This window comes from Haemaphysalis longicornis, unplaced genomic scaffold (assembly GCF_048455015.1).
Source record: "Haemaphysalis longicornis isolate Haplotype H1 unplaced genomic scaffold, Haemaphysalis longicornis Haplotype H1 scaffold_7, whole genome shotgun sequence".
NCBI classification, from domain to species: Eukaryota; Metazoa; Arthropoda; class Arachnida; order Ixodida; family Ixodidae; genus Haemaphysalis; species Haemaphysalis longicornis.
The window spans coordinates 59,600,256-59,608,383 of record NW_027526422.1 but is presented as its reverse complement, the minus strand read 5'-3'; positions in this window follow the sequence as shown (position 1 = coordinate 59,608,383).

Below are 8,128 nucleotides of genomic sequence, written 5' to 3'. Positions count from 1 at the left end.
TGAGAACCCTACGCATTCAACCTTGACCAATAAAATATTTATTGCCCTATTCGTTGCAGTATGCAAGGTTTCCTGTATGCATGCTACCATTGCTGTGTTGTTGGTTTGAAACAAATTATGTAACTCTAATTTTACGCCTTTTCTTGCGTGAGCACAAAGGGATACAACTGCAGCCACCTGAAGCAGGGCGTCATTCGCAACACGTCTAGAATTTTTTGAACGTAGTATGACATTAGAAGAAAATTAAGTTCTTTTGGACAATTAAGTAATGTGGACGTATGCTCATGAAAACAACATTAACATAGATTGAAAATGAAAGTACCTGTTCGCTCCTTCTTAGGATCAGCCCTGCGCAAGATCATCAGAAAGGTTGATCGAGTAGAAAATGTCTTTGCAAGAAAAATGGGCAAAAACTGGACATACTTTTTTGTGAAGGAGTTACATTAAATGCTCCTGAGTGTTTTGTTGAGAACCAAAACGCTTCGTAAAGGCATTCACGCCGGTTTTATATACATCAAAATTGGTCAGGCAACTGTTATAAAAATAGTTTAAGTAGTCATATCATGAAAGTGTTCCGGAATATTGCCCTAAAAGAAATTGGCTAAAAGCGGCGCAATTTATCTCTCTGAAATTCAACCCACTAAAGTATGCGCCCTCCGCCGCCCCCCCCCCCCCCTCCTCTTTCCCCGTTTATTACAGGTAAGCCGCCCCACAGAGGATATCAGGACCTGGACAATACATCTATTCAAGCTCTACAAAGAACTGAATATTTTCTGTGTTCGACAGTAAAAGAGGCACAGCAATTAAAGGAACGACAATTTGTGAGCACTGTTTAATAAATGAATTTTGCTGTCAACTGAGGCTGGTAATTAAGCAAGGCTGCGCTGAAAGCTTGACGGCTGGTGGTTGCGCGCGAGCTCCCTTTGATGTGGCTGCATTGGGCCCAAAATGCTGGGTTTGTGCTGCTTCTGCACTGCGCGAATGAGTCATCAGCTTGCGCGACATGCAGTGACCGGCCTCAGTACAGTTAACGTACTGTGGCTGAACTCCAATGCCCGTAGCACGGCCGTATTTCCGGTAGCTTTAGTCCGGCTGGAGTCCGACGACCCCATCTCGGCTGTCCTCCGGCGGCCGTACTTCGGCCGTACACGGGTAGCTTTAGAATGGCCGCAGCCCTACGTCTGGAATCTGGCCGTATGACCGTAAGCCGGTCGACTGGCCGACGGAAACTGGCCGTTGGACAGCCATGGGAGTACGGCCGTATACGGCCAAAAGGCCCACATTTGGACATGGGCCGAACATGGCTGCCGGAAAACAGCCGGACAGAAAATCCCCGGCCAAAGTACACCGGCCTGTTTTAGGCCGAACAGTCCTGTGCTGCCTGGGAACCTGGCAGAGAAGACGACAGCTTATCTGAAACCAGGTAACCGGTATCGACAACAATGAACCGCAGGAGTACAGTATTATGATTTGTACTAGCTGCTATGTAATTATTTGTGGCCATCCTAAGCTATCGACAAAAGAGGTTTTTTGATCCTCTGCTACCTCATTCGGCTCCTTCCCACCGTGAATTGTCATCGCTCATTTCATTTTGCATATCCCAGGTGGCACCACCGATCCAAGATCAGCTTGCCCGTCCATAATGGTCGCCATTTTGCCATAGTCAAAGATCGATATTATGTATTTGCAGAATAAACAGGTATCTACTGCTGTTGTTCCCAGTGCCAAACAAAATAAAAAGTTTGAGCGCGAACAGAGCAGCGATACGCTCAGGAAACTTTTATTTCCTGAGCGTATTTTCATTTCATACGCTCAGGAAGTGTTCCATTTATCGATGTAACACATGTCCTGGTGCTGAGTTTATGCTGCTGAGGGCATCGTCAAATTTCTACTGCTGCGGACAGATGAGGAAAGGGAATTGATGAAAAGAAGACGGTTTTTGAAAAGTGAATACTATGATAATTCCAAGGCTTGAAGTTAGTATTTTGGCTTGCTCTTGTGACAGCGTGAAGCACAATAACGTCGTTTTTATAAGTGGGCACGAAATTTAGACGAAATATCAGAAGGGAAGATATTGAAGTAGGATGTTTTAGGCGACTGTCGTAGCACCCTCCTTTTTTTGGATGGACGAACATGTGACTGTTTGCTTAGCACTCGTGTGCCTGCCATGGCATGAAGGTCGGGAAAATTATTTTTTTCACTGATACTAGTGCACTCCAACAAAACGACAAGAAAAACCCTGATGGTTTGCGCGAATGATAAAACAGGTCCAAATGAAAAAACTGGAGTCATATTTCGGCACCCTCAGCAACGTACTCGCGACCAAGCTTGCTTTCGTCAATAGCGTTGCAGGCGCACTCAAATTTTATGACGTAAATCAGAGGTGCCAGGCATACATTTCACTTCAAATTATCGTGTAAAAGGTATTGCATGTGAAAATGCAGAAGGTCCCACAACTATATTGCGGTAGAGGGCATTCAAGGTAACTTCAGAGTGCTCCAGACATTCATTTAATAGTAAGAGCCTCAATGTCTAACGAGACGAAAGATCCTCTGAGACGGAAAGTCCAATCGAGCCTGAATGACCAGCGAGACGGAATATCCACTATTGGACCTTTCGTCTCGTTGGACCTTTAGATGCTGAATCCACTGAAACAAAGTTAACGTAATGACTTGCATAGTTTCAGTGTTGGAATACTGAGTTCGCAACCAATTTTACAAATGAATTGTGAAACTGCCACACTTCTACTGCACTATTGTTAGTCACAACAGTTACCAAAGCCTGAAAGGAACTTTACATTTTTTTGTGTGTGTCAGCAGCAGCTGAAAATGCCTTGCTGTAAACAAACTTTGTACCAAACATTATGCTTGCATTATGGCGCATACAGTTGGGATGTTTCGTTGCCGCTGCTGTACACAACTTCACATTAATCAGTCAGAGTTAGAATGACAGCAAGCATACCCCACATTTTTTTTTATTGCGATAGTATGCCCATTGGCATAAATACTATGTCACAGGTATGTAAAACAAAATATATAATATAAAATCAGCAAATGTACAAAAAGGCCATTAACTGCGAAAGTAAAATTAGAATTCAATAAGCACACTTGAAACAAAAGAAAAAAACAATATTTTTATGCACAAAAGTGCAATAAAAGCAATATCTTGCAGGTAGGTAGTTTATTGTTTATGTGACTGACTTCTTGTTTCTACCTGTAATTCTGCCTTAACAGTGTGAAGCATTCATTATGTCTGTCTAAGGTGTAGCTTATAAGCCACTTAACTGCTCTTAGCAATGCTACAGATCTGCGAGACAGGATAGTTAAGCAGACACCAATTTATTTGAGAGCAGGCCTCAGGTACGTGTCGGTGTACAAACATTCAAATTCAAATAACATACTGAAAGACAAACTAATATATACATAGGTAAACAATCCAATGTGGAGTAATATGGAAATCAAAGAACAAAAGACCACTCGCACTTTGTTGTACAGATACCAGGACACTGCACCTCTGTGCAATTAAAACTCACGGGCTTTGCACAAAGCCTCCACAAAAATTGTTACAGGCGTTAACGACTGCGCGCCGCAATCACAAACGCCTCGTTACACGACAGTTAACGTGTTCGCTAACGCAATGGGCGCGCTAAAGTGTTGCTTTCCGCTGTACTAAAACTCTCTACTGTCTGTACAGTGATGACTGCCTCATCGTTGACTCATGGAACCTTTTCTCGTTGTCCGAAAGGTAGCCACGAACAACGGCTGCGATCCGAGACGTCAGTGACCGCTTTCCACTCGCACTTTTGACATAGTGGGCCTTGAGCACCCTGTTTTGGCTTCAATGCCGTTATTTGTCGTTAGAACGTCAAATTCAAGCCTGTGAAACATTACCCACAGCTCCTTCACACTTAGCCACACCGCTTCAAAGTAGCTGCGAAATTTCTCGTTGTTCCAGTACTCTGAGCTAGAAGCAAGAACAGGTAAGGTAAGGTTAATAACTACTACATGTGGGCGTCAGCTACCCGGCGCGCAAGGCCAGCCGCGCACTCGGAACGATCGACCGCCAGGCACGAACGCGACGTCCGAAACCACGAAACGACGGAAACAAGGGGAAAATAGCTCTCCCTCACTCTCGCTCGCTTATTTACCTGACAGAAACGTTTGCAGATCGACGCTGCACTTGTTTTAAATAACCGCCGTTGACACCAAACGCGGATAGCACCGAACCCACAAACGCCGACGCCAACGTGGAGAAAACGCGCACGGCACGATTTGTTTTGGGTTAAACAAGAAAGTGACGAAACGATCTTTGTCACGTGACGTTTGGTCTTGACGTCACGACATTTGTGATCACGTGACAGGAGCGAGAGGGGGTGTCATAGAAATCGTGTGTGAAATGAGGGTCACCCGACGGGCCCGCTGAACGCCTCCGAGGAACCGCACGAAAGCCGGACCGGGGGGCGTGTGAGTGGCGGTGTGGTGCGTGCAGCGAGTGCGAGTGTTCGGTGTAGTGAAATGTCGGGCCCCAGTGAGGTGAGCGAGGACGAAGAGGAGGCGGACCCGCTGCTGGGATACGCCGAGATGTTGGACTGGTACCGTGCCGGTCGCCAGACCATGCGACCGCCTCATCCAAGACTCACGCGAGAGCAGGCAGTGCGGTTTAGGCAGCTGCAAACCAACTCTGTGCTCACGCCGGCGCTGGCGCGCTTCGTGTGCCCGGAGGTGTTTGACAGTGAGCAGTGCAGTGTGTGCGGAAGGGCAACAGCGACTCTTACCCACATTCTCTGGCACTGCACTACGGACCTGTGTCCACCTGGGTCACACTCGGGGGGCTTACCGACGGACGTGGTGTGGGCTATGCAGTCAAGAGACTATGAAGTGCAGTTGCAGGTAGTCCAGCGGGTCGATGCGGCTCTCGCCCGGCAATCCCGAGGGCGGGCTGATGCCGCGCGGGACCGAGGGATGCGAGCCCTCGGGACCGCCCGCGGTCCGGCCGGCCCGAGTGGAGGTCGGGGGGACACCGCGCCTTGACGACAGGCCTAGAATAGTCGGGCTTTGGGCGATCCTGCGTGGTCCGCCTGCAGCCTCCGTAGGATTTTTTATCGAATAAAGTCGATTTCTCTCTCTCTCTCTACGCCCATACAGCTTTTTTTTACGCTCGGAGCTGGAACCGCAATATCATGTTCCACTGCTCGCGTCTTCGTCCTCTGGTAACAATATCCTTTGAAATTCCCCCTACGTGGAAGTGCGTATGACCCGGAAATTGTTTCTTCAAGGAAGAGAAAACACGGCTTGGTACATACATACAAGTGGTGGCTCAGACAGCACATGTTGCAAGTGTTTTGACTAGCCAGCATTCCAGGCATGGTGCATGGAGCCTTTTTTATTTTTGGGCAAATCCCTCACAAGTGTATATCGCATAAGTGACGTAAGAGGCTATTTCGTCGACGACGATGATGATGATGGGAAACTTTAAACTGGGGGATGGAAGGTTACGAAGGGGAGTGTTCGGCAGCCCTTTCCCGCTCGATGGCGGCCAGAGGCCTGTGAGCCTAGCGGCATCTGTGCCGCAAGCGACATCGCGCGGGCAGGCGATGAAAACGCGTTGCCACGGACTGCTTATTCCGGGGTGGGCGCGACGTCGGTAAGCCTCCGGCACGCCTGTTTGAGGACCTGGACAGCCCAAGAAGGGCGGCCACCACGCACAGCACTGATCGCCATCGGGGAATGTTCTTGACTCTCGGAGGGGAATCCAAAGTCCGCAGAAATCACGGCGCGAACTGCAGAAGCAAAGCGAGCCCAGAAGACTTCGACCGCTGGGGAGGCCGCGCCCAAGACTGGCTCACCTGGGTGCTGAGCGTTACTTGCGTTCGGCGCTCGTGCGGAGACTGCAGCCCCAGCGGCGAATTCGGGCAGCAGGGCTGAAGGGCGTGCCAGCTAGGCCTTGGCCGCTGCTGAGGGCCGCCCCTGTGGCTGGGTCGCCGCGAGGGAGAGCAGGTGCGGAGGCTGGGTCGCCTCGAGTCTTAAAGGCTTGTCGGCACGGCACAGCAGCAATAACAGAAGAAAGAAAACAGTTGCAGATGACATCTATTTTTAGGTCTTAAGATGTATGGCGGGGTGTGTTGCTTGGTCATTTAGGGAGTGTTTTGGATGGGCGCCGTGCATTTACCATTATTGCTTTCCGAGAATTCCAGTTCAGCGACGATAGATTGACTGGTCGCAACAATGACTGCGCCACAGGAATGGCAGAGGACATTTGCGCGGGTGTGGTTTAAGATGTCGGCCGGAAAGGTTGCGGCTGCGCTGTGTTGGTCAGTTTGAGCAAGTACGGCAGGCTGATCGACATTTGAGTTGTGATCACTGCATGAATTTTTTCGCTTGTTCTTTTATTCCTCTTCTCCAGTGCGTATCGGCGTTTTAGAGTCTAACCGCAATATCCAAATATTCCTCGTATTTCTGCGACTTGGTTATCGGCTCTCCAGCTTGCATGTATGGCCATGCCAATGATTCTTACGTGAACGTTTTCTGAGAACTCCTGCTAACGTATTTTTATGTTTTGTAAATTCTCGCCGTAGTGTTATTCATCGTTTACAGGAGAGAGCTTGCGGCGTTGTCGGTCCCGAAAAATTCGAAAAATCATCTCAAAATTCTCGCAATAAGAAGAGATGTGCCCGGTTTTACGGTTTTATCGCGACACTTCTTATTTGGTTTCTGGTGCTAATCTAGGTTTTCCGTGGATTTAGCGGTTAGGCTTTTGCACGTCTTTTTATTTCGGTGGCACAATGTTAGCGCCAGTATTAGTATAGATTGGAGAACGCTTTGGTGGTGGCGCAAGTTGCGGGCACAACTAGCGACCGTAAGGGGGGAGCATGGGACTACCAGGTACGTTGAACGAACTCCACTATGCAGGCGTGGCGCCTGCTGCAACCGGGTAACTTTTCTTTTGTCTCGGCTGTAGTATCACGGTCCCCCTTTCCACAATCTCCACCCGCCGCGGTGGCTCAGTGGCTAAGGCGTTGTGCTGCTGAGCACGAGGTCGCGGGTTCGATTCCCGGCCGCGGCGGCCGCTTTTCTGATGGAGGCGAAAAGCAAAAACGCCCGTGTGTACGAGATTTCGGCGCACGTTAAAGATCCCCAGGTGGTCAAAATTAATCTGGAGCCCTCCACTACGGCGCGCCTCATCGCCTGCGCTGCGTCGGCGCGTTAAACCCCTACAATCAATCATTCCACAATCTAGTTGCCGCTGCTCGGTACTGCAGCTTCGGGCGAACCCTAGTGTCTGGCTACCCCAGTTGTAGTTTCCGGTTTGCAGCGGTGACGTAGTTCCGTGGATGCTTGATGAGCACGGCTGATAGCGAACGGCTAGCAGGCACGGAAAAACCGATAAGTGAGCCTAATAACGCTATCGCGTTATCGCGTTATAACGAGTCGGATATCGGCCAGCCTGCGCCTGTCGTACCACAAAGTTACCCACTCTGAAGAAAGCCAAATAAGAACCATTCAGCTGCAGCCCGGCGCGCCTGCATCTCAATTTTAAAGATCACCGCACAGGTCCTAAATTGTCTTGTAATAACTTTGAATATATCTGAGAGGCCCTGAGAGGCCACTATCCCAGCACGAAAGAAGGCCCTGGGAAATATTTCGGACCGGCGATCCTATGGAATATATGCCGCACCTCCAGAGAGAAAACGTCTGTACGCCATGATGGATACATCGCCAATCCAGCGGCTTTCCATTAAAGCCCTGCCACTACCGAAAAACATAGCCCCAGAACTAAACAAAAACAGGCTAAAAGCTAGGGTCAAATTGTTTCGAGGAAGGTTAAAAAACTACTAAAACACACTATACGCCGACGCCTGGACGTTTGATAGAACGAAGACAACAATTGTCCCAGAGTACTAGTGTCAATCGCCGTGACTTCATTACCCTCCGCACACAGGAAAGAAAAAAAGCGACAATGGTTTTTACAATCCTCCTAACGGAACTATTCTTAAACATCGTTACACACGCTCAAAAGGCCATTAGTCTCCGGCTGCACGCATAGTACCTAAACAATTAAGGAGGATTCTTAAATACGCAAAGATGAATGTTAACGTCACATTAAAACCAAGCACGGCGAATTGGAAGGG